General features: G+C 41.6%; 1 long non-coding RNA gene across 1 annotated transcript; it reads right to left on the bottom strand.

Moving 5' to 3' along the window:
* Positions 1-2,396: 2,396 nt before the first annotated feature.
* On the bottom strand, positions 2,397-26,306 carry LOC147995473 (uncharacterized). Its single transcript, XR_015683517.1, has 3 exons — positions 26,062-26,306; positions 25,220-25,354; positions 2,397-6,205 (listed from the first exon to the last, which is right to left on the bottom strand). It is a non-coding gene; the product is annotated as an uncharacterized LOC147995473 (long non-coding RNA).
* Between the last annotated feature and the right edge of the window lie 1,366 nt (positions 26,307-27,672).

Below are 27,672 nucleotides of genomic sequence, written 5' to 3'. Positions count from 1 at the left end.
CACACACACACATCTTTCTTATGACTGACGGGCCCCTTGTAAAACTGCATATGTGGTATTCTCTACATTGCTGTCCTCCATGGTCTAGAGCAGCTGTTGGTCTGTCCGTGGATCTATGGCTGTAAAGAGTTGGGGAATTGAACCAATATGTGTTCTGTTATCCCTTACTTATTTGTGCCAATGGATGGGAGTTGAAATATGGAAAACATCAGCAAGATAATACCAGATTAATTTATGCTTGGACGCGGAATAAAACCAGACACATGTGCGTACATGCAAATGCACCCACCCCCATAAGCCTCAAGGCTTTATGCTTACCACTTGGCTGGGATCCTGTCTGCAGCCTGGGGCCATCATGACAGTGCTGGAAAAGTCTCTAGAAACCAAAGACCATCTGAGGCAAGAGTGTTTGATGACAGAGATTTGGGGCTGAATCATGGGTATATATGCATACAAATTCAGAACTACCGGTAACTAATTAGCCTCACACTAGTATTCTACCCTGAGAAGTTAATTTTCCGGGGCTCTTTGACTAGGGACAGGGGGTGGGGGTGGGGTGGGGTGAGGTAGTTCTTTGTGGAATCCTTCAAATTTGGTGAAAATAGTGACTGAGATTATAGAAAGAAAACATGCCTTGCTCAATTGGCTATGCGCTTTAAAGAACATGGGGCAAAGCGAATCTTCAGGACTTATTTCATTATTGCTGGCATGGTAGCACATGATGGTAATCTTAGCCCTTGAGGGGAGGGAGCATGCAGAGCAAGGCTCAGAGTCATTGTTTGCTAAGTGGCAAGTTGAGGGCCTGGCCTGGGTTTTTATGAAAACCTTCCTCAGAAATGAAACAATGAGACAAAATGAAACAACACCAACAAAGAATTTAATTCTAAATAGAGACAGCAAAATATGTGGCAGACGCATGGAAATTCTGGGTTCTGTAAATGCCAGGTTAACTGCACATGAAGCCGGTCCATGGTCTTGCGGGTAAGGTACACATAGTACCAAATCTTGTTTTCGTTTACAAGGTCAATTATATTGAAAAAAGCTACTTTCATTCTAAGTTCCATTTTGTTAGCCACAAACAAAAGGTGTGTGCTGCAGCTCATCCTTGTCACCCAAGCACTTGAAAGGCTGAGGCAGGAGGATCGCTGCAAGTTCCAGGCTGGTCTGTGCTACGGGGTGGTTTTTAAGGCTAGCATGGGACACATAGTAAAACCCTGTGAGTAAATAAGTAAATATGTTTGAAATATGGTATTAACATGATCATAGTAAACCTCTCATAATGTCACAGAGATTAGAGGGCACACCCTATGAAGCAACTACATAGAAGTTGGCTCTTAAGACAGTGTATCTTCTCTATGCTATATATTATAGAGTTCATGATGGAAAATACAGACTAGAAGGTCTTTCCCTAACTTGAACAATGTTTCTCCAAAAACAAGGTTAAAATGTGTATTTTGACATATGAGGATCTTTAGTATCAGGATTTTTATCTGTCTATTTAGGCTTGCCACCTTCCCCCACCCCCTAACTCCCCACCCCCACCAAAATCCAAAATGTATATTATATATAATTATTATATTTATTATAATAATATTTATAACCTTAGAGATTATATTAGGTATAGGTGACACATAGTAAATGCCTCTCTGTGCCAGGCACAGTGCTAAGTAGCCGGTTGGAGGGAACACACGTCCACTCCTAATGTTCCTTGCTCTGAGAGGGAGGTGTGAGACTACTGGGTAATCCTTAACCCTGCTAGATATCTCTGCCCCCTCATCTTCCTTCCCCAGGGAGGAGTGAGATCTCTCACTGGCAGGTTTGGGAGCAACAGTGTTTGCAAGGCAGGCTCTTTATAAAACAAGTCTCCTTCCAAGACGTGAGGCATGTTGTAAGCTTAGAAGCAAGTGCTTGTGGCTGGGAGGAGACAGATTAGCCAGGGTTATCAACGGTTTGGGCACTCAGCTTCATGAGGCTGAAGCCATCCAATGTCCGCTTCATGAATACCAACAGTTTCCTGTAGGCCTTAGCCTTGTCTGCTTCTTAATTGGTTCAGAGCTTAGACGGGGAGAGATGATATTAATGACACTAGGTTACCCAAGTGTCACTGTCCAGTCTGCATAGTCATTTTTTTAAAGTGTGTAACCACAATGTGACCTAAGCATTTTTAACATCCTGGTTGCCCAGCTAAGGAAGTGGCATGATCCAGCTCCAAATGGGTTTCTGTGCTGCCAAAGACGACGCCCTGAAAGGCACCCATCTTGCTTCCGCACACAAGCTTAATAGTAAATGGATAAGAACATTCAAAATTTGGGTTGATGTTGAAAAGAAAGTTAGCACAGTATTATATCCACTATACTTACATTCTGTTTGGCAGAGGAGTAAGCCAGGCTAAACTTAAATTCAACACATGCTGAATTTTATTTTAGGGAGAACAGGCTGCAACCACAATAAAGAACTGTATTTGCAGCTGACAGCAATGCCCACGTGACTCCATAGAATTCGCACTACAATCTGAAGAGTACATTTTATGATCTGCAAGATCTGGAGATAGAAGCAACGGAAAAGGATGTTTCTAGAGGTTTCCAATCAATAGCCACACAAGTAGCAAGTTTCGTTGTTCTTTTGATGAGGTGTTACTCTGTAGCCTTGGCTGGCCTGAAGCTCACTGTGTAGCACAGGCTGACCTCATGTTTAAGGAAATCCTCCTGCCCTACCCTCTTGAATGCTGGGATTACAGGCATGTACTACCCCACAGAGCTAAAAGTCACAATTTTAAAAGTTGTTTCTTCATCTTCTCCCAGTACGCTTATTTTGATTTAAGCCCCTGAATATTTTTAATGTTCTGTGATTTCTTGAATACTCTATCTTGGAAAGGTTTGACTTCCCCACCGCCCCCCTTGTAAGAAAAAAGAATTTAGGCATATAAGAGAGCTGACTGCTTTTTCATGGCCACGTGAAGGATGAATTCTGCCTATGCTTGTGCCTTCATGTGAGTATATGAATGAGACAACAAAATTTCAAAAATAGTGGCCAAGCATGTGTAATCTCAGCGTTCAGAAGACTGAGGAAGAAGGATCTTGAGTTTTAAGCCAGCCCTGGCAATGCAGTAAGACTGTCTCCAAAAAAAAAAAAAAAAGAGTTGTTGAGCCTGGAGAGATGGCTTAGTTGTTCAGAGCACTGATTGCTCTTGTAGAGGACCCACGTTTGATTTTCGGCATATACATGGACTCTCAAAACTGCCTGTAATTTCTGTTTCAGGGTTTCAATACCCTCTTTCAGCTTCTGCAGGCACCAGGCATGCAAGTGGTATATAGATATTTATACAGACAAAGCATCCATACGTACATAAAGTAAATTTCTTTAAGCTGCTAAATCTCACATCCATGACTCAAATACTTCCCCCTGAAGCCCCAGAATTATCATTCTTACCTTCCATAAAATCTCCTCCCACATATTAATTCAAGTGTGCCACTCTCCTGGTCACAATAATGTCGTCATTACATGATGTCCTCTCTGTCATACCCAGATCCTTTGATACTTTGTCTAAGATGTGTCTGACATATTTGTCTAAACATGATTCAATATACTGTGCCTCCATAAAGAAAAAAATGCATGCAGAATCATCACAAGTATATGACTACTATCTATAACAGACTTACCATCTTTCCCAGCCACGATGCTTGACTTGTTTCAATAGGATCCCAAACATTCCTGATCAATTTACTTTTGAACCTCCTACCCAAAATTGCAATTGGAACCCCAGAGCAACAGGATGATAAATAGGATTTGTACTTCCTGTCACTTGTTTTCCAAATATACATTCTTAAAATCACCTTAGCAGAAGTTCAGGACTTGCCTAGTGGCAGCTGTTAGCTCCTTTGTAAACTTGGTGAATGACAGAAAAAGCATGTGCCCGCTTGGTGCAGAAGAAACCATTGATGTGGTTATTTTGACATCACTGTCTATCAGAGGGACTGTGTTTTTTTTACCGATGGCAACCCACAAGAAGTTCTAGAAAGTGGCTATAAATTTTAACCATGAAATCTGGTCTTGGTTGTCTGCATCTGGAATTAACTAAAAGCATAGGCTGCTAGGCACTCCTGGGAGGGTGTCCCATGATCCTATTATTTGAAACAAGAAGATCCACCCTAAATTTGGGTGGCACCTTCTGGTGGTGGTCCAGATTCAAGGCACAGAAGAAGGAAACTTTCCTTTCTGTCTTCGTGCCCTCACCCTCACTAGCACATCCATATGTCCTATTGCTGTGACGGTCCTTTACCAACATTAGAACCAGCTTCTTGGGGATGCCAATAAAGACTGAAGGCCAGCAGCTATTCAGGACTCCTCCACTGTTCCGCACCAGACTGAGACTGATGAGACAAACAGCCTCATGGAGTAAACAGCTATCCGGTTCTTGCCCTCTCAGTGCAAGGCAGCCATTGTTAGACTGCACAGACTACATCTGCAAGCCAACCCAATAATTCCCTTTAATATAGATTCATTCTATGAGTTGTGGGTTTTTTGTTTGTTTGTTTTTTGAAGAAGTATGACCAAGGTAGTCATCATGGGTGCAGGAAAAAAAAAAAAAAACAGTGACAGAGAATATTGTGTCCATTTTTCTAAAACTATAGAAAGTCAACATGAGGGTCAGAAAAGCCAGTGATTTTTTTTTTCAAGATCATGTCAAGTGTAACAGAGTCAGTTCTAAGGTACAAGTTCGAACCCAGATTCCTCTTGGCAATTTGATAGTAAAATTTGATTGTAATTTCTAAACTTGCTGGAACTGTGATATATGGAGGGAATCCAGAAGCAGGACCCCAACTTGCCTGCTTTTGGTTCAGAGACTTCCATCCGGTTCCAGTCACCCCCCAACCCCAGGACATTCCAGGATGTGTCCAGGGGACTTCCTACCTTCAGCTGCCCCACCCCACATACACACAGGTGGCACCCTTCACCTGCAGTTAAAAGTAGGCAGCGACGGTTATGGGGATGACAGACACTGCTAATTCAGATTCAAATGCCTCTTTAAAGAGCACAATCTCAAGCGTACTTGACTTAAGTACGGGGACCTCTGCTTTAGAAAAATGAGTTTTAAGGAGAAGTGAACGGCGGGAGCAGCCAGTACAATGGGAAATGTGGGGCCAGATTTGAAGGCGCAAATGGAGAGGGAGCTGGGATTGGCCGCTGCTAAGAAATCGAATGGGAACCAATCCAAGTCCGAGCTTTGAGTTCCCCACAGCAGCTCTGAATGGCTGCTGACAGCTTAGATTCCCAGGGAGGAGGATGAGCAGTGGGAGGTGTTTCGCGCATCCAGAGAAGGTGTATCCGAGAGCGTGTGCTTCTCCCTTTATCTTCGTCTCTCCACTTGTGAAATTCGCTCAGAGAGAACACAATACACTGCAGTGAAGAATTTGTCACAACTGGATTTCACGGTCACCTCAGTTATCAACATGTTCCAACAACGCACAATATAGACGTCTCAGCGAGGCTTTAGTCTTCTGTTAATAACCCCTTACTTGTGACAGCCATTAAAACTTTTCACTTAAAAAAAAAATAAAAAAAAAATAGTAAAAAAACTTTTCACTTAAGGATAAATGGAACTAAATACACTGCTAAAGTAGTACATGGAAAGAAACACCTCAGCCATCCTTCTTAAGTCTTGGTATAACAGCACGCCTCCTCTCCAGGATACCCAGAGTTTACAGTCAGTTGAAGGCAGCAAGAACTGACGGCTAAGAACTTCCATGTATCTCGTAGGTGTCTTGTCAGGCTCCTCTGGGCCTACGGAACTTCTCCCTGGTGCTCATGGAAAGCACCAGGGGAACAGACGCATTCCAGTTTGTGACAGGAGAACAGCCTGCAGATTCCGCCTACTCCCTCCAGTCCATCTGGGAGGTGGGTGAGACCCAGAGCCCACAGAGAGGGGGCTCTCCTGGGAATCCCTTGGGGTACCATGGCTATCGGTGCTCTATTTTCAGTAGATGGCACTGTGTCTGTGGAGATAAGCCTGGGGGGAGCCGAGATGGAAAAACTAATTGTTTCTAGAGAAAGTCCATTCCGTGTGAGAACGCGGGGTGTTTTTTCCTCGGCTACGTGATAACACAAATTCTATTCAGCATTCACTTAGCAACCCCTTTGAAGAGCGAGGAACTCTGATTTATTATGCTGGCTCAGACTTGGGGCTGTGGTGGTGCCCAGGGCCATCCTATGAGGAATGGAGTTGGGATAAGAATAAATCATTCTGAATGTTCATGTACTTTATCACCAGCCCATAATCAGCATCTGCACTCCATCTGTGCCCTGGATCCCCACCTGGAGCAATGGCGTTCCCACTCAACGCCAGACAGGAAGGCTCCGCACTGCACCTAGTAGTCCAGACTCTAGTCACGTGGCAGACAGTGCATCCCTCGCACAGTTCTGGTTCTTGGTTCCGTACAGCAGGCACAGACCACTGCCTGCCATTGTTTTTCCTTACCTTACTGGTCCTTCTCTTTCCGAGTATTTGCCGAAAAGTGAACTCTAGTTACAAGTCCATTTTGTTTTAGGCCAAGGTAACTTTCTAATTGGGATGAGAACGTTCAGTCTTGCTTATCAGAAAATGACCTCTAAACCCAGACTAGAGACTTGAGTAGGTGTGAACCAAGCAAAATACAGCAGAACACTTACACCTTTCTGTACCCTTACCATGAAGACTATGTTCCCACTTTACAGATGAGGAAATACAAGCCAAAACCAGGAGAAATCTACCTAATGTTATCTTATCCATCTGCTAGGCATACGATAGTTTTCTGTTTTGCTGTTGGTTTGGTTGGTTTGGTTTTGCTTATTTGATACAGAGTTTTCCTATGTAGTCCTGAAGTTTGCTATGTAGACCAGTTGGCCTGGAACTCAAAAGAGATGTGCCTGTCTCTGTCTAGGAGTGCTGGGATTCAGATGCATTCACCACCACATCTGTGTTTGCTTGGAGATATTCTAGCTGAGAAAGCTGCCATTAACGTCTGGGAAAGGGAAACACATATGCACTTTGCTAAGAAGGTTCCCATTTCTGTCCCTAGACATCACTTTCTGGATATGCCACCATAACAGTCATCCTGTGACAATTACAAAAGAGCCAGCTAAGAAGAAGAAAAAAATCTGAGGAAGACAGGACAGGATGGTGGGAGGGACTTCTTCGTCAGTTAATCTTTAAGCCTCAGGTATGTGTTCTAAACTCTCTGAACTATTCCTTCAATTATCTGAAGCCAAAAATTTCCCAGATAGTACAACTAATATATTCCCTAGCCATGGGTGATTAGAAAAAAGATGAGACCCTAAGCAAGAAGTAGCCACCCAGAGGGTGATTGCCGCTAAGATTCATGGACACCAGTAGCACCATCCCATGGCACATAGACATGAGGTCATGTCTATGAAGCCAGACTTGGTTGTCCTTCCTGGTTGTCTAAATAAGACGCCATCCCCTCCCCCCCATTGCCTCAGAAACCACACTGCATCATTTCTCTTCTGTTTCTTCAATGTTTTCTGTGTGTGCTAGCACCAGTTAAACACGAAGTTTTTCCGACTAAAAAGCTAACAAAGCATCCTTTGTTAACTGCAATCTACTTTGGCTTGGATGTCATTCCATTGTTTGTATAGCCGGATTGTGGGCGGTCCTTAGCTCAACAGAAGGGGATTCTTGAGATAGAAAGTGAAAAAGCTGGAGGAGTTGAATATCTAACTTGACCAAACATAGTAAACTACCAGTTCAGTGACAATTTATACAAGAGAAGCTTCAGGACAGATAGGCAAACAGACAGACAAACTGATATATGCCTGCATGTATGCAAACATACATACACACACATACATATATACATATATTCATACACACACACACACACACACACACACACACACACACACACGGGGATCCCTTCATTCGCCCCCTTTGAAACACCACACAAAATATCTGTTATAGCCAATTTTTTTTTCTTTATTAACTTGAGTATTTCTTATTTACATTTCGATTGTTATTCCCTTTCCCGGTTTCCGGGCCAACATCCCCCCTAATCCTTCCCCTCCCCTTCTATATGGGTGTTCCCCTCCCCATCGTCCCCGAATTACCACCCTACCCCCAACAATACCATTCACTGGGGGTCCGGCCTTGGCTAGACCAAGGGCTTCCCCTTCCACTGGTGCTCTTACTAGGCTATTCATTGCCACCTATGAGGTCAGAGTCCAGGGTCAGTCCATGTATAGTCTTTAGGTAGTGGCTTAGTCTCTGGAAGCTCTGGTTGCTTGGCATTGTTGTTCATATGAGGTCTCGAGCCCCTTCAAGTTCTTCCAGACCTTTCTCTGATTCCTTCAATGGGGGTCCTATTCTCAGTTCAGTGGTTTGCTGCTGGCATTCGCCTCTGTATTTGCTGTATTCTGGCTGTGTCTCTCAGGAGCGATCTACATCCGGCTCCTGTCGGTCTGCACTTCGTTACTTCATCCATCTTGTCTAATTGGTGGCTGTATATGTATGGGCCACCTGTGGGGCAGGCTCTGAATGGGTGTTCCTTCAGCCTCTGTTCTAAACTTTGCCTCCCTAGCCCTTCCTAAGGTAGTATTCTTGTTCCCTTTTTAAAGAAGGAGTGAAGCATCCACATTTTCATCATCCTTCTTGAGTTTCATGTGTTCTGTGCATCTTGGGTAATTCGTGCATTTGGGCTAATATCCACTTATCAATGAGTGCATACCATGTGTGTTTTTCTGTGATTGGGTTACCTCACTCATGATGATATTTTCCAGTTCCCTCCATTTGCCTATGAATTTCATGAAGTCATTGTTTTTGATAGATGAGTAGTACTCCATTATGTAGATATACCACATTTTTTGAATCCATTCCTCTGTTGAAGGGCATCTGGGTTCTTTCCAGCTTCTGGCTATTATAAATAAGGCTGCTATGAACATAGTGGAGCATGTGCCTTTGTTGTATGTTGGAGCATATTTTGGGTATATGCCCAAGAGAGGTTTAGCTGGGTCCTCAGGTAGTGCAATGTCCAATTTTCTAAGGAACCTCCAGACTGATTTCCAGAATGGTTGTACCAGTCTGCAATCCCACCAACAATGGAGGAGTGTTCCTCTTTCTCCACATCCTCACCAGCATTTGCTATCGAGATAGTTTTTGATCTTAGCCATTCTGACTGGTGTGAGGTAAAATCTCAGGGTTGTTTTGATTTGCATTTCCCTTATGACTAAAGATGTTGAACATTTCTTTAGGTGCTTCTAAGCCATTCGATATTGCTCAGCTGTGAATTCTTTGTTTAGTTCTGAACCCCATTTTTTAATAGGGTTGTCTTTCTGCAGTCTAACTTCGTGAATTCTTTGTATATTTTGGATATAAGCCCTCTATCAGTTGTAGGGTTAGTAAGATCTTTTCCCAATCTGTTGGTTGCCGTTTTGTCCTAACCACAGTGTCCTTTGCCTTACAGAAGCTTTGTAGCTTTATGAGATCCCATTTGTTGATTCTTGATCTTAGAGCATAAGCCTTTGGTGTTTTGTTCAGGAAATTTTCTCCAGTGCCCATGTGTTCGAGATTCTACCACACTTTTTCTTCTATTAGTTTGAGTGTATTTCGTTTGATGTGGAGGTCCTTGATCCACTTGGACTTAAGCTTTGTACAGGGTGATAAACATGGATTGATCTGCATTCTTCTACATGTTGACCTCCAGTTGAACCAGCACCATTTGCTGAAAATGCTACCTTTTTTCCATTGGATGGAAAAATCAAGTGACCATAGGTGTGTGGGTTCATTTCTGGGTCTTCGATTCTATTCCACTGGTCTGTCTGCCTCTCTCTGTACCAACACCATACAGTTTTTATCACTATTGCTCTGTAATACTGCTTGAGTTCAGGAATAGAGATTCCCCTGTAAGTCCTTTTATTGTTGAAGATAGTTTTAGCTATCCTGTGTTTTTTGTTATTCCAGATGAATTTGCAAATTGTTCTGTCTAACTCTCAGAAGAATTGAATTGGAATTTTGATGGGGATTGCATTGAATCTGTAGATTGCTTTTGGTAAAATGGCCATTTTTATTATATTAATCCTGCCAATCCATGAGCATGGGAGATCTTTCCATCTTCTGAGATCTTCTTCAATTTCTTTCTTCAGAGGCTTGAAATTCTTATCATACAGATCTTTCATTTGCTTGGTTAAAGTCACACTGAGGTATTTTATATTATTTGGGACTATTATGAAGGGTGTTGTTTCCCTAATTTCTTTCTCAGCTTATTTCTCTTTTGTCTAGGGGAAGGCTACTGATTCATTTGAATTAATTTTATACCCAGTCACTTTGCTGAAGGTGTTTATCAGGTTTAGTAGTTCTCTGGTGGAACTTTTGGGATCACTTAAATGTACTATCATATCATCTGCAAATGAGTGATATTTTGACTTCTTCCTTTCCAATCTGTATCCCTTTGATCTCCTTTTGTCGTCTGACTGCTCTGGTTAAACTTTGAGAACTATACTGAATGAGTAGGGAGAGAGTGGGCAGACTTGTCTAGTCCCTGATTTTAGTGGGATTGCTTCAAGTTTCTCTCCATTTAGTGTAATGTTAGCTACTGGTTTGCTGTATATGGCTTTTACTATGTTTAGGTCTGGGCCTTAATTTCCTATTCTTTCCAGGACTTTTATCATGAAGGGGTGCTGAATTTTGTCAAATGCTTTCTCAGCATCTAATGAAATGATCATGTGGTTTTGTTCTTTCAGTTTGTTTATATAATGGATCACGTTGATGGTTTTCCATATATTAAACCGTCCCTGCATGCCTGGGATGAAGCCTACTTGATCATGGTGGATGATTGTTTTGATGTGCTCTTAGATTCGGTTTGCCAGAATTTTATTGAGTATTTTTGCGTCGATATTCATAAGGGAAATTGGTCTGAAGTTCTCTTTCTTTGTTGGGTCTTTGTGTGGTTTAGGTATAAGAGTAATTGTGGCTTCATAGAAGGAATTCGGTATCGCTCCATCTGTTTTAATTTTGTGGAATATTTTGGATAATATTGGTATGAGGTCTTCTATGAAGGTCTGATTCTGCACTGAACCCATCTGGATCTGGGTTCTTTTTGGTTGGGAGACTTTTAGTGACTGCTTCTATTTCTTTAGGAGTTATGGGGTTGTTTAAATGGTTTATTTGTTCCTGATTTAACTTCGGTACCTGGTATCTGTCTAGGAAATGTCCATTTCCTCCAGATTTTCAAGTTTTGTTGAATATGGGCCTTTGTAGTACGATCTGATGAGTTTTTTAATTTTCTTTGATTCTTTTGTTATATCTCCCTTTTCATTTCTGATTTTATTAATTTGGACACACTCTCTGTGTCCTCTGGTTAGTCTGGCTAAGGGTTTATCTATTTTGTTCATTTTCTCAAAGAACCAGCTTTTGATTTTGTTGATTCTTTGTATAGTCTTTTTTTGTTTCTACTTGGTTGATTTCAGCTCTGAGTATGATTATTTCCTGCCTTCTACTCCTCCTGGGTGTATTTGCTTCTTTTTGTTCTAGAACTTTTAGGTGTGCTGTCAAGCCGCTGATATATGCTCTCTCCTGTTTCTTTCTGCAGGTACTCAGAGATATGAGTTTTCCTCTTAGCACAGCTTTCATTGTGTCCCATAAGTTTGGGTATGTTGTACCTTCATTTTCATTAAATTCTAAGAAGTCCTCAATTTCTTTCTTTATTTCTTCCTTGACCAGGTTATCATTGAGTAGAGCATTGTTCAACTTCCATGTATATATTGGCGTTCTTTCCTTATTGTTATTGAAGACTAGCTTTAGCTCATGGTTGTCCAATAGGATACATGGGATTATTTCTATCTTTCTTTATCCGTTGAAGCCTGTTTTGTGCCCGATTATATGGTCAATTTTGGAGAAAGTACCATGAGGTGGTGAGAAGAAGGTATATGCTTTTGTTTTAGGATACAATGTTCTATAAATATCTGTTAAGTCCATTTGGTTCAAAACTTCTGTTAGTCTGTCTATGTCTCTGTTTAATTTCTGTTTCCATGATCTGTCCATTGATGAAATTGGGGTGTTGAAATCTCATACTATTAGTGTGCGAGGTTCAATGTGTGTTTTGAGCTTTAAGTAAGGTTTCTTTTATGTATGTAGGTGCTCTTTTATTTGGAGCATAGATATTTAGGATTGACAGTTCATCTTGGTGGATTTTTCCATTGATGAATATGAAATGTCCTTCCTTATCTTTTTTGATGACTTTTGTTTGAAAATCGATTTTATTCGATATTAGAATGGCTACTCCAGCTTGCTTCTTCAGACCATTTGCTTGGAAAGTTGTTTTCCAGCATTTTACTCTGAGGTAGTGTTTGTCTTTGTCTCTAAGGTGTGTTTCCTGTAGGCAGCAAAATGCTGGGTCCTCATTATGTATCCAGTTTGTTAGTCTGTGTCTTTTTATTGGGGAATTGAGTCCATTGATGTTGAGAGATATTAAGGAATAGTGATTGTTGCTTCCTGTTATATTCGTATTTGGATGTGAGATTATGTTTGTGTGCTTATCTTCTCTTTGTTTTGTTGCAAAACAATTAGTTTCTTGCTTTTTCCAGGGTGTACCTTGCCTCCTTTTTTTCGGCTTTACCATTTATTATCCTTTGTAGGGCTGGATTTGTAGAAAGATATTGTGTAAATTTGGTTTTGTCATGGAATATCTTGGTTTCTCCATCTATGTTAATTGAGAGTTTTGCAGGATACAGTAACCTGGGCTGACATTTGTGTTCTCTTAGAGTCTGTATGACATCTGTCCAGGATCTTCTGGCTTTCATAGTCTCTGGTGAGAAGTCTGGTGTAATTCTGATAGGTCTACTTGACCTTTTCCCCTTACTGCTTTTAATATTCTTTCTTTATTTTGTGCATTTGGTGTTTGACTATTATGTGACAGGAGGAGTTTCTTTTCTGGTCCAATCTATTTGGAGTTCTGTAGGCTTTTTGTATGTTTATGGGCATCTCTTTCTTTAGGTCAGGGAAGTTTTCTTCTATGATTTTGTTGAAGATATTTACTGTTCCTTTGAGCTGGGGGTCTTCACTCTGTTCTATACCTATTATCCTTAGGTTTGAACTTCTCATTGTGTCTTGGATTTCCTGTATGTTTTGGGCCAGTAGCTTTTTCTGCTTTACATTATCTTTGACAGTTTTGTCGATGATTTCTATGGAATCTTCTGCTCCTGAGATTCTCTCTTCTATCTCTTGTATTCTGTTGGTGATGCTTATATGTACAACTCCTTTTCTCTTCCTTTGGTTTTCTATATCCAGGGATGTCTCCCTTTGTGCTTTCTTTATTGTTTCTATTTCCATTTTCACTTCATTCACCTGCTTGATTGTGTTTTCCTGTAATTCTTTCAGGGATTTTTGTGTTTCTTTTCTAAGGTCTTCTACTTGTTTACTTGTGTTTTCCTGCATTTCTCTAAGGGAGCTCTTTATGTCTTTCTTGAAGTCCTCCATCATCATGAGCAAATGTGATTTTAAATCTAGATCTTGCTTTTCTGGTGTGTTTGGATATTCAGTGTTTGCTTTGGTGGAAGAATTGGGCTCTGATGATGCCATGTAGTCTTGGTTTCTCTTGCTTGGGTTCCTGCACTTGCCTCTCGCCATCAGGTTGTCTCTGGTGTTACTTGTTTTGCTATTTCTGACAGTGGCTTGACCTTCCTATAGGCCTGTGTGTCAGGAGTGCTGTGGACCTGTTTTCCTGTTTTCTTTCAGCCAGTTATGGGAACAGAGTGTTCTGCTCTCAGACGTATTAGTCATTCCTGTCCACCAGAAGGGCCTGCCCATGCTTCTACTGGGTCCCTGTGCACAGGGGGCCCAGATTGTGCTAGGCGTTTTCCTCTAGAGTCAGAAATGTGGGCAGAGAGTAGTCTCCTCTGGTGTCCCAGGCGTGTCTGCCCCTCTGAATGTCTAGCTCTCCCTTTCATGGGATTTTGGTGCAGGGAACTGTTTGACCGGGTCCTTTCAGATCTGGGTGCAGTCTGGACTGCAGGGCTCCTGCAGCTTGACTCCTGCAATCTTTCCATGCCCAGAGGCACTATACAGTTTTCTCTTGGGTCAAGGATGTGGGCAAAGGTGGGCATAAGTGGTGGTCTCTCCTGCCCTCCAATCTCAGGATTACCCACACTTCTGGGAGATCTGCTCTCTCTCCCACGGGGTTTGGGAGCAGGGAGTTGTGGGCCAGGATCAGTGAGGTCCAAGCGCCAGCTAGAAACCGGAGTCAATATGTTTTAAAATCTCCTCTGCCAACAAAATTAGCCCCTAATTTTTCAATTTGGTCTCAAATAAGAATCTTGGGATAAGGAAATAAAAGCAACCACATTCTTTGCCCATTTGTCTCTAGCCTATCAGTCCCTTTTGAAACCTCTCAAGCTGGGCCACCATAGTTCTTATTGCTTTCAGCACTACTTACTGTCTTCTAAGCTACTTCTATACTAGGAGTATACCCAGTACACAGATGGGTAAATCTCCCGAAAGTATCCATTAGGAGGAATTCCCAACCACACCTGCTCTGTAAGACAAGCTTGGATATCTTGCTCTCCTGCCATGCAGTCATGGGATTCTCTCCATGATCCTAAGATTGAAGTGCAACTGCACAGTGCCCAAGCCTAGGGACCTGGGCCATATTCCACTTTGCTATGATTTTTTCTCTTGTCTTTCTTATGCTCAGAGCTCTCACACTTTGCTTTTCTGAGAATAAACTCCTGTAGATCTCAAGAACCTGAGAAAGCTGGATCTACTTAAACTCAGCCCTCTGTGGCAGTTGAAAGCACAGTCACTTGGTATCATGTAGTCAGAACTTTCATGTCTATCATTGCCCAGTGGGATGCCATCAATTAAAGGCTGTACTTCAGTCTTATGAGCTTGCACTGCTATTCACCCAGAGTGTCTTCTCATGTGACCATTGCCACATTGTATCTCCCTGCCATTAAAATCTAATCTATAGTGGTCTAGGACTTCAGGATCTTGTAGCCCAAGCAATGAAGCTGTGAGCACTATAGCCAGAGTTTGCTGAGCTCTCCTGTGTTTGAGACCTTGCCAATGTCAAAAACATGTCTTGGCATCTGGTATATGAGCTATAGAATATTCCCAACACAGACTGTGATGTACATAGAATTGATACCAGACATAGGGCTTCCTGTGTGTCTTAATTAGGGTTTTACTGCTGTAAACAGACACCAACAGGTAACTCTTATAAGGACAATGTTTAATTGGGGCTGGCTTACAGGTTCAGAGGTTCAGTCCATTATCATCAAGGCAGGAACATGGCAGCATCCAGGCAGGTATGGTCAGGAGAAGCTGAGAATTCTACATCTTCATCTTAAGGCTACTAGCAGAATACTGGCTTCCAGGCAGCTAATATGAGGTGTGCCACACAGTGACACACCTACTCCAATAAGGCTGCACCTACTCCAACAGGGCGACAACTTCTAATAGTGCCACTCCCTGGGTTGAGCATATACAAACCATCACGCGATGCTAGCAGAAAAACTAGAGGCATTGATTTGTCTTATACTTTTAAGGTACACCCTGGCACGCCATGACTGCAGAAATCTGAAAACAGCAGGGGGTGGGGGTTGGACCTCTGACATCTTTAGGCCTTTAGAGTCTAGTTTTATCTCATCCAGCACATATGTATCTTCGTAAGCTCTCCAGTGTACTAGTCACTTCTTATTCATTAGCCCGATTAAAGAATATCATTGGTGTAATTGATCATTGTGAAGTCCTGTGGGATGTGCAGATGATACAGAACTCTTTAAATTATATGACCACAGGGTGGGTACAAAACTTAGCATAGCTTTGGGACAAAAGCGCAGTTCATGACTTGTTCATGCAAACTCTCCCTAATCATATTTTACGGTCAGAGCATGACTGCTTTTGCCAAATTAGTAGCATGGACCATGTACCCAAGACCATATTAATTTAGAGAAGACATTAATCATATCTAGCACTGTGGCTATCGGTCAGGCTCTTGGCTACCGTCAGTCCTCTGTTATTCATTAGAATCCTAACTTAATGGCTTCTGGCAATTCTACGCCATGACCAGTTGAGAGTGAGTTGCAACATCCCTACTAAGACTAAGTCTATAATGGTCTTGCTCACCACTAGCCTTTCCTTAAGTAGGAAATCTGTCCCTAAACTTTTACCTAAACTAAACACCTTTCACTCATGCATTGCCATAAGCTTAGTAACAACACATGCAGTAACATCTACATGTCCTTCCCATTATGTCCTGGTATGTAATTATCTGGTGACTCTTCAAGTGTTACACAGGTATCCACTTCTACTCTGTACTACCAAATTATGGCATCTGAGCGCTATTTAGTTTGGGACATCATTTATTTATAATCCTCTCAGATCTACACTAGCTGTGTGCTCTTACCATCTCTCTGGATTTTTGAGAGAATGTTAAACCTATATTTTAAGAATGTATGCCAATCCAGGAATTTCCTACCCAATATTTTTCTAGCCTGCTTAACTGGGACACCCACAGACTCCAGTCACAAATAGGGCTCTATAGTTCCTACCAAAACATTGAGTTGAGTGTGACAACTTATTTTGGTCTAGAATGCCATTCCTTTCTTAGCAAAGCTCTAACATGTCCCTGGCTGTGTTATATTAAAATTATCACGTAGCTATAAGTCTAGTGGTTGAGAAAAAGAATGATAGTAAGTATTGCTTTGTGAAGAAAATTCTCTCCAGGGTCTTCAGGTGAGAATGTATATTTAATATTGATTTTGAGAAAGAATTTCATATGGTCAGGCTGGGTTTAAAACTACTAAATGGATGAAGACGAGCTTGAACTTCTGATGCTCCTACCTGTATATCCCAGGTGCTGGAATTATAGGTGTGTGTTACTAGAGTTGGATGATGTGGTACTAGGGATTGAATGCATGGCCTTGTGTATACTAAGCAATCACTCTACCAGCTAAGCTCAATCTTCAGTCCACAGATTAGCTCTTGATGGGGAGAGATGGTCTGCAAACATCTTTTAGAGACAATTCTGAGAAACCCAATGGGTATCAAAATATTAAAGCATACCCATCCCCAAATTCCAAGATCACAGGATCTGGATCTGCCTCTCCTAACTTCACCCTTCTTCTTGGCAAGACAGAGTTAGATAATCTGTTCCCACCATTGTCACTAATATATTTTGAAATCTAAGCCCAAAAATTGGTTCAGAAGGTAAAGGCATTTGATGCCAAGCCTGAGAACCTGAGAGTGATTCTTGGAATCCACATGGTAGGAAGAAAGCACAGAGCTTGTCCTCTGTTCTACACACTCTTGCACACACAACACATAAATAAATAAATGTGGCTTTTCAAATGTATTTAAAATCCTTCTGTGCCTATATGATACAAATGCACACATGCAGACTCTGTGAACTATAATAATGCCTGGCCTGGCAAGACATGCTGACTCTTGCAATAGTGGCATGAATGTCATGGAAAAACCAATCACCTTCTGGTTGTACTTATGCACCATTCTACAAGATGGAGCTCATACCTGGCACCATTATTAGCCAAGAACCTGTGATAGATGGGTCATAGGCTCTAGAGAAGATATGCTGTTAAATTAATATAGTATTAAACTGACTCTTAATGATTGGTTACTATACCCATAGGTTAATGCATACCTCAGCCCTCACCAGAGAAGCTTCTTTATATAATAGATGGTTATTAACACAGCTACCCACAACTGGTCCAGGTGCAAAGAATAAGAGACTGAAGTTTCAGCTCTAAATGTAAGATTTGTATCACATTCCGAGGGAGAGCTGAACCTTCAGAGAGGCAGACAAGCCTGGGAAACCAGAAGAGACTGCTCTCTGCACACACATCTCGGACGCCAGAGGAAAAAGCCAAAGACCATCTGGAACCCTGGTGCACTGAAGCTCCCGGAAACGGCGGCACAGGTCTTCCTGGTTGCTGCTGCTGCAGAGAGCCCGTGGGTAGCACCCCACGAGCGAACTTGAGCCTTGGGACCACAGGTAAGACCAACTTTTCTGCTGCAAGAAAGTTGCCTAGTGAACTCAAGACACAGGCCCACGGGAACAGCTGAAGACCTGTAGAGAGGAAAAACCACACGCCCGAAAGCAGAACACTCTGTCCCCATAACTGACTGAAAGAGAGGAAAACAGGTCTATAGCACTCCTGACACACAGGCTTATAGGACAGTCTAGCCACTGTCAGAAATAGCAGAACAAAGTAACACTAGAGATAATCTGATGGCGAGAGGCAAGCGCAGGAACCCAAGCAACAGAAACCAAGACTACATGGCACCATCGGAGCCCAATTCTCCCATCAAAACAAACATGGAATATCCAAACACACCAGAAAAGCAAGATCTAGTTCCAAAATCATTTTTGATCATGATGCTGGAGGACTTCAAGAAAGACGTGAAGAACTCCCTTAGAGAACAAGTAGAAGCCTACAGAGAGGAATCGCAAAAATGCCTGAAAGAATCGCAAAAATCCCTGAAAGAATTTCAGGAAAACATAAATAAACAAGTAGAAGCGCATAGAGAGGAGACACAAAAATCCCTGAAAGAATTCCAGGAAAACACAATCAAACAGTTGAAGGAATTAAAAATGGAAATGGAAGCAATCAAGAAATAACACATGGAAACAACCCTGAATATAGAAAACCAAAAGAAGAGACAAGGAGCTGTAGATACAAGCTTCACCAACAGAATACAAGAGATGGAAGAGAGAATCTCAGGAGCAGAAGATTCCATAGAAATCATTGACTCAACTGTCAAAGATAATGTAAAGCGGAAAAAGCTACTGGTCCAAAACATACAGGAAATCCAGGACTCAATGAGAAGATCAAACCTAAGGATAATAGGTATAGAAGAGAGTGAAGACTCCCAGCTCAAAGGACCAGTAAATATCTTCAACAAAATCATAGAAGAAAACTTCCCTAACCTAAAAAAAGAGATACCCATAGACATACAAGAAGCCTACAGAACTCCAAATAGATTGGACCAGAAAAGAAACACCTCCCATCACATAATTGTCAAAACATCAAACGCACAAAATACAGAAAGAATATTAAAAGCAGTAAGGGAAAAAGGTCAAGTAACATATAAAGGGAGACCTATCAGAATCACACCAGACTTCTCGCCAGAAACTATGAAGGCCAGAAGATCCTGGACTGATGTTATACAGACCCTAAGAGAACACAAATGCCAGCCCAGGTTACTGTATCCAGCAAAACTCTCAATTAACATTGATGGAGAAACCAAGATATTCCATGACAAAACCAAATTTACACAATATCTTTCCACAAATCCAGCACTACAAAGGATAATAAATGGTAAAGCCCAACATAAGGAGGCAAGCTATACCCTAGAAGAAGCAAGAAACTAATCGTCTTGGCAACAAAACAAAGAGAATGAAAGCACACAAACATAACCTCACATCCAAATATGAATATAAAGGGAAACAATAATCACTATTCCTTAATATCTCTCAATATCAATGGCCTCAACTCCCCAATAAAAAGACATAGATTAACAAACTGGATACGCAACGAGGACCCTGCATTCTGCTGCCTACAGGAAACACACCTCAGAGACAAAGACAGACATTACCTCAGAGTGAAAGGCTGGAAAACAACTTTCCAAGCAAATGGTCAGAAGAAGCAAGCTGGAGTAGCCATTCTAATATCAAATAAAATCAATTTCCAACTAAAAGTCATCAAAAAAGATAAGGAAGGACACTTCATATTCATCAAAGGAAAAATCCACCAAGATGAACTCTCAATCCTAAATATCTATGCCCCAAATACAAGGGCACCTACATACGTAAAAGAAACCTTACTAAAGCTCAAAGCACACATTGCACCTCACACAATAATAGTGGGAGATTTCAACACACCACTCTCATCAATGGACAGATCATGGAAACAGAAATTAAACAGTGATGTCGACAGACTAAGAGAAGTCATGAGCCGAATGGACTTAACGGATATTTATAGAACATTCTATCCTAAAGCAAAAGGATATACCTTCTTCTCAGCTCCTCATGGTACTTTCTCCAAAATTGACCATATAATTGGTCAAAAAACGGGCCTCAACAGGTACAGAAAGATAGAAATAATCCCATGCGTGCTATCGGACCACCACGGCCTAAAACTGGTCTTCAATAACAATAAGGGAAGAATGCCCACATATACGTGGAAATTGAACAATGCTCTACTCAATGATAACCTGGTCAAGGAAGAAATAAAGAAAGAAATTAAAAACTTTTTAGAATTTAATGAAAATGAAGATACAACATACCCAAACTTATGGGACACAATGAAAGCTGTGCTAAGAGGAAAACTCATAGCGCTGAGTGCCTGCAGAAAGAAACAGGAAAGAGCATATGTCAGCAGCTTGACAGCACACCTAAAAGCTCTAGAACAAAAAGAAGCAAATACACCCAGGAGGAGTAGAAGGCAGGAAATAATCAAACTCAGAGCTGAAATCAACCAAGTAGAAACAAAAAGGACCATAGAAAGAATCAACAGAACCAAAAGTTGGTTCTTTGAGAAAATCAACAAGATAGATAAACCCTTAGCCAGACTAACGAGAGGACACAGAGAGTGCGTCCAAATTAACAAAATCAGAAATGAAAAGGGAGACATAACTACAGATTCAGAGGAAATTCAAAAAATCATCAGATCTTACTATAAAAACCTATATTCAACAAAACTTGAAAATCTTCAGGAAATGGACAATTTCCTAGACAGATACCAGGTATCGAAGTTAAATCAGGAACAGATAAACCAGTTAAACAACCCCATAACTCCTAAGGAAATAGAAGCAGTCATTAAAGGTCTCCCAACCAAAAAGAGCCCAGGTCCAGACGGGTTTAGTGCAGAATTCTATCAAACCTTCATAGAAGACCTCATACCAATATTATCCAAACTATTCCACAAAATTGAAACAGATGGAGCACTACCGAATTCCTTCTACGAAGCCACAATTACTCTTATACCTAAACCACACAAAGACACAACAAAGAAAGAGAACTTCAGACCAATTTCCCTTATGAATATCGATGCAAAAATACTCAATAAAATTCTGGCAAACCGAATTCAAGAGCACATCAAAACAATCATCCACCATGATCAAGTAGGCTTCATCCCAGGCATGCAGGGATGGTTTAATATACGGAAAACCATCAACGTGATCCATTATATAAACAAACTGAAAGAACAGAACCACATGATTATTTCATTAGATGCTGAGAAAGCATTTGACAAAATTCAACACCCCTTCATGATAAAAGTCCTGGAAAGAATAGGAATTCAAGGCCCGTACCTAAACATAGTAAAAGCAATATACAGCAAACCAGTTGCTAACATTAAACTAAATGGAGAGAAACTTGAAGCAATCCCACTGAAATCAGGGACTAGACAAGGCTGCCCACTCTCTCCCTACTTATTCAATATAGTTCTTGAAGTTCTAGCCAGAGCAATCAGACAACAAAAGGAGATCAAGGGGATACAGATCGGAAAAGAAGAGGTCAAAATATCACTATTTGCAGATGACATGATAGTATATTTAAGTGATCCCAAAAGTTCCACCAGAGAACTACTAAAGCTGATAAACAACTTCAGCAAAGTGGCTGGGTATAAAATTAACTCAAATAAATCAGTTGCCTTCCTCTATACAAAAGAGAAACAAGCCGAGAAAGAAATTAGGGAAACGACACCCTTCATAATAGACCCAAATAATATAAAGTACCTCGGTGTGACTTTAACCAAGCAAGTAAAAGATCTGTACAATAAGAACTTCAAGACACTGAGGAAAGAAATTGAAGAAGACCTCAGAAGATGGAAAGATCGGGGCTGGGGATTTAGCTCAGTGGTAGAGCGCTTACCTAGGAAGCGCAAGGCCCTGGGTTCAGTCCCCAGCTCCGAAAAAAAAGAACCAAAAAAAAAAAAAAAAAAAAAAAGAAGATGGAAAGATCTCCCATGCTCATGGATTGGCAGGATTAATTTAGTAAAAATGGCCATTTTACCAAAAGCAATCTACAGATTCAATGCAATCCCCATCAAAATACCAATCCAATTCTTCAAAGAGTTAGACAGAACAATTTGCAAATTCATCTGGAATAACAAAAAACCCAGGATAGCTAAAGCTATCCTCAACAATAAAAGGACTTCAGGGGGAATCACTATCCCTGAACTCAAGCAGTATTACAGAGCAATAGTGATAAAAACTGCATGGTATTGGTACAGAGACAGACAGATAGACCAATGGAATAGAATTGAAGACCCAGAAATGAACCCACACACCTATGGTCACTTGATTTTTGACAAAGGAGCCAAAACCATCCAATGGAAAAAAGATAGCATTTTCAGCAAATGGTGCTGGTTCAACTGGAGGGCAACATGTAGAAGAATGCAGATCGATCCATGCTTATCACCCTGTACAAAGCTTAGGTCCAAGTGGATCAAGGACCTCCACATCAAACCAGACACACTCAAACTAATAGAAGAAAAACTAGGGAAGCATCTGGAACACATGGGCACTGGAAAAAATTTCCTGAACAAAACACCAATGGCTTATGCTCTAAGATCAAGAATCGACAAATGGGATCTCATAAAACTGCAAAGCTTCTGTAAGGCAAAGGACACTGTGGTTAGGACAAAACGGCAACCAACAGATTGGGAAAAGATCTTTACCAATCCTACAACAGATAGAGGCCTTATATCCAAAATATACAAAGAACTCAAGAAGTTAGACCGCAGGGAAACAAATAACCCTATTAAAAAATGGGGTTCAGAGCTAAACAAAGAATTCACAGCTGAGGAATGCCGAATGGCTGAGAAACACCTAAAGAAATGTTCAACATCTTTAGTCATAAGGAAAATGCAAATCAAAACAACCCTGAGATTTCACCTCACACCAGTGAGAATGGCTAAGATCAAAAACTCAGGTGACAGCAGATGCTGGCGAGGATGTGGAGAAAGAGGAACACTCCTCCATTGTTGGTGGGATTGCAGACTGGTAAAACCATTCTGGAAATCAGTCTGGAGGTTCCTCAGAAAATTGGACATTGAACTGCCTGAGGATCCAGCTATACCTCTCTTGGGCATATACCCAAAAGATGCCTCAACATATAAAAGATACACGTGCTCCACTATGTTCATCGCAGCCTTATTTATAATAGCCAGAAAATGGAAAGAACCCAGATGCCCTTCAACAGAGGAATGGATACAGAAAATGTGGTACATCTACACAATGGAATATTACTCAGCTATCAAAAACAACGAGTTTATGAAATTCGTAGGCAAATGGTTGGAACTGGAAAATATCATCCTGAGTGAGCTATCCCAATCACAGAAAGACATACATGGTATGCACTCATTGATAAGTGGCTATTAGCCCAAATGCTTGAATTACCCTAGATCCCTAGAACAAACGAAACTCAAGACGGATGATCAAAATGTGAATGCTTCACTCCTTCTTTAAATGAGGAAAAAGAATACCCTTGGCTGGGAAGGGAGAGGCAAAGATTAAAACAGAGACTGAAGGAACACCCATTCAGAGCCTGCCCCACAGGTGGCCCATACATATACAGCCACCCCATTGGACAAGATGGATGAAGCAAAGAAGTGCAGACCGACAGGAGCCGGATGTAGATCGCTCCTGAGAGACACAGCCAGAATACAGCAAATACAGAGGCGAATGCCAGCAGCAAACCACTGAACTGAGAATAGGTCCCCCGTTGAAGGAATCAGAGAAAGAACTGGAAGAGCTAGAAGGGGCTCGAGACCCCAAAAGTACAACAATGTCAAGCAACCAGAGCTTCCAGGGACTAAGCCACTACCTAAATACTATACATGGACTGACCCTGGACTCTGACCCCATAGGTAGCAATGAATATCCTAGTAAGAGCACCAGTGGAAGGGGAAGCCCTGGGTCCTGCTAAGACTGAACCCCCAGTGAACTAGACTATGGGGGGAGGGCGGCAATGGGGGGAGGGTTGGGAGGGGAACACCCATAAGGAAGGGGAGGGGGGAGGGGGATGTTTGCCCGGAAACCGGGAAAGGGAATAACACTTGAAATGTATATAAGAAATACTCAGGTTAATAAAAATAAAAAATAAAATAAAAATAAAAAAAAGATTTGTATCACATTCCTCCCTCCAAAGCTTGAGGATCCTTGAAGAAGGGGGAGCAGTATGATTGTAAGAGCCAGAGGAGATAGGAGACTTCAAGGAAACAGTTCTTTCTTTTCTTTCTTCTTTCCTTCCTTCCTTCCTTCCTTCCTCCCTTTCCTCCTTTCTTCTTTTCTTTCTTCCTTTCTTCCTTCATTCTTTCCTTCCCTCTTTCCTTCCTTCTTTTCTTCCTTCCTTTCTTTTGTCTTTGAGATAGTCTTTCTCTGTGTAACCTTGGCTGTCCTGGAACTCACTATGTAGACCAGGCTGGCCTCGAAATTACAGAGATCCACCTGCCTCTGTTTCCTGAGTGATGGGATTAAAGAAGTGTGCATGCACAAGACCTGTGTGTACAAACTCTAGCCAGACAAAATTTCTCCCAGAGGGAGAGGTGGATACAAATTCCCATCCCCAGTTAAGGTGCTATTGGCAAATAATATCTTCAGGGAAAGTGAGAGTCAGGTTTTCTTTAAGAGTATAGTCCCTGGTAGGTTGGCCATACTCCAGTGGAAAGCCACACATTCAAGAAAATCTGAGTTGATTCAACTTGATGAATTTTTAAAAAGAAAGGGAAAACACAAAAGTTAGATGCATAAGGAAGAGGAAGCGATCTGGAAGGAGTTGGGGGAAGAAGATGAACGTGATAAAAAATCACATGGTATGAAATTCTCAAATGACTCACTTTTTAAAAAAAAGAATGAGAAAAAATACACACAAGCCTCTGAGGACAATGAAATACAACCAAAGAGTTTCTAGAAGAAAATGTCAGACTTTTAACACTGATGAAATCTAAGAAAGAAAGAGCAATAGGAGAGTATCCCAACAATATGTGTAGAGCAAGAAACTTGTCTAAATAGTATTTGCAAATACTTTTCTACTATTAAAAGTATTAGAAAAAGGAAAGGGGGTTGCTGGGTTAAGAGGCATGAACTGTAAAGAGGAAAGGGGCATCAGCATTGTCCTTTCTCTTGGAGTCTGACCTCACTTGATGCATCCCAAGGAGAAAGATGAAAACCATGAAGACCCCCAAGCACTTATTCTGTTAGATTCTCACTCACCCATGAAAAGATGGTGGAAGGGAAGGAGGCTTTCGTATTGGGGTCAACCTCAGTAGCCCCTTTACAGCTTTAGGAACTGCAGCTCTGGAAGATGTGTGGCTCCAGGAACTGTCCCCAAAAGGTTACAATGGCAGTCTGCGAGTGACACCAGGAATAGATAACAGTACACAATGACAACCCTTCTTAGCTTTTGGAAACATTAGCAAAGTAGGAAAGAGTTGAATACTTTCTTCAAATCCAATTAAGTTTCTCTTTGCTCTAGCAGTTGCTTGTCTGGGCTTTCAATACATTTGACAAAGTTATTCAGGATAATGTATCCATTTCCTGTGGCTGCTATAACAAGTCATGAACTTCATGACTTCAAACAGTGGAAAGTTATTCAGTAGGAGTTCTGAAGATCAGAGATCCAGGAACCCATTTGTGAGTAGCTGACTGGCCTCTGTAGGTATTACAGGGAACAATAGTCTTTGACTTCCATTTTCTAGGAGCTGTCAGTTCTTAAATGGTGGTCACACCACACTAACTGTACCATTGTCTTTCCACTGTCTTCTCTGTGTGGGAATAATATCTTCTTTTGCATATATAGTACATATTACATTATATCATATCATATTATATTATATATTGTAGCCCAGACTGTCCTGCAGCTCATCCTTGTCTGCTTTCTGTAAAGACATTTCTCAACTAAGCTTGGTGTAAGCACTATGTAATCCCAACAGTTCAGAGACCGAGAGAGAAGGATTTCAAGATCAAGGACAACCGGGGCTATGTGGCAAGACATTATCTTAAGAAAGATAGACAGATAGACAGACAGAGAGCAGTCGTCACCATCTGATCCTCACCGTCTCTGAAGACATGAGTAAGCCGTGGGCCTCTCCATGCAGCTGATTTCTCAGCAGCAAACAGGAATCGGCTTAACTGTGTAGGACTCAGGTAACCAGTCAGATTGCAGTATTGAAAGTGAGTAACCCTGATGGATGATGTATTAATTTTCCAGGACTTTGCTCCTTACTTCACGTGTACCATCTTGTCCGATTCTCAGTAGAAGCTTCTGAGGTGGATTGATTCATTTGGGCTCCTTGGTTGCATTGTACACAAACAAACCGAAGAGATTTATTGGAAGGCATTTGGGCTGACTCACCAATCAGAAGAGCTGTACAGCCAGTGCCAGGGAGGGTAAGAGGAGGGCAGCCTCTGAGGAGCACAGTGGCAGCCCGAGGTGCTTTTCTAGGTCTATGGCACACCGCACCATCTTTGGGTAACTATGGAAACTGGCCTTCCCCAGATGTGAGTTGTCTTTCATTGTTTTAACCCCTGGATTTGCTCCAGATAGACACCTACCATGTACCGAGACAACAGGTGAAAATTACGTGAACAAATGAGGAAGAAAAGTGCAGTGACAAAGATGAGAATTGCTTTATAAACGATGCTGTCCTCCTTTTATAGATGGGACAATTGGGCTTGGAAGAATTTACAACTTCGCAAGCTCTTAGCTTTTTATCTGAGCCCAATCTCGCCCACCCTGGAGCCTGTATGCTTCACAAGTGCTCTCACCCCTCTGTCTGCTTCGACCACGGAAAAGGTTATGAAGCAGTTCTAGCATGAAGTTTCCAGAAAGTGCAGAGATACTGTGAAGAGCTATGAGACCAGCACATTTATACAACTGTACAGTGGGAACTGCTCGTTCTGAGCAGGGCTGAGTACTAAGTACTGGGCACGTAAGGTTCAATAAGAACTACAACCTTCATGGGCCTCCATGACGTCACAGGAAGTAAACTGGAAACAAGCTTGGCCTTTACTAAATCATGGGAACCAACTGAGAGGTGAGCTTCCCCAAGCCTAGATGCTACAACATCAGGACTTCAATCTTTGTCTTGATCTCTATAGTGTGTCCCTCTGGGATAGCTCTGTTTTGAGGCACACAACTTCTGCCCATTGCACAACAGCCCCAGGTTGTACCATGCTGACTGAAAAACAGCACCTCTGGTTCTGTCATCTGTGGTGAGTCTTTAAAAGGAACCTGGCTGGTTCTTCCTGGCCAGTCTCCCTGTCCAGGGACTGTTCCAGACAAAGGTCGGGACAGGCAGGTAAACTTTTAGATGACACACCACAGCACTGGTTTCTGATTGCACGACTTAGAGAATTGATCCTCTTCCAAGTCTTTCCCCTCTCTGCCAGCCGGAAGTGCAAGTTGAGGTTCGGCCTAGAGGAGCAAGTACAAAGGCTCAGGAAAGCACTTTCTGTAAGTCAGTGTACAAAAAAGTCTAAGGCTCCACCTCCTGATCTCCAGCCTGCAACCCCCACCAACCAAAACTTATCTGTGGTTCAACATTTTATTTTGAACCTTGGTGAATAAAAAAAATCTTTCTACCTGATTCTTATACAGATTACATTTTTTTATCAATACTAAAGACCATAGAATGAACGCTGATTCAAATAGGTTTTGAAGTGGC

Source organism: Rattus norvegicus, chromosome 3 (genome assembly GCF_021556685.1).
Source record: "Rattus norvegicus strain SHRSP/BbbUtx chromosome 3, alternate assembly SHRSP_T2T, whole genome shotgun sequence".
Taxonomy (NCBI): Eukaryota; Metazoa; Chordata; class Mammalia; order Rodentia; family Muridae; genus Rattus; species Rattus norvegicus.
The sequence above is the reverse complement of the archived record's forward strand: the minus strand, read 5'-3'. Positions and strand labels throughout refer to the sequence as shown.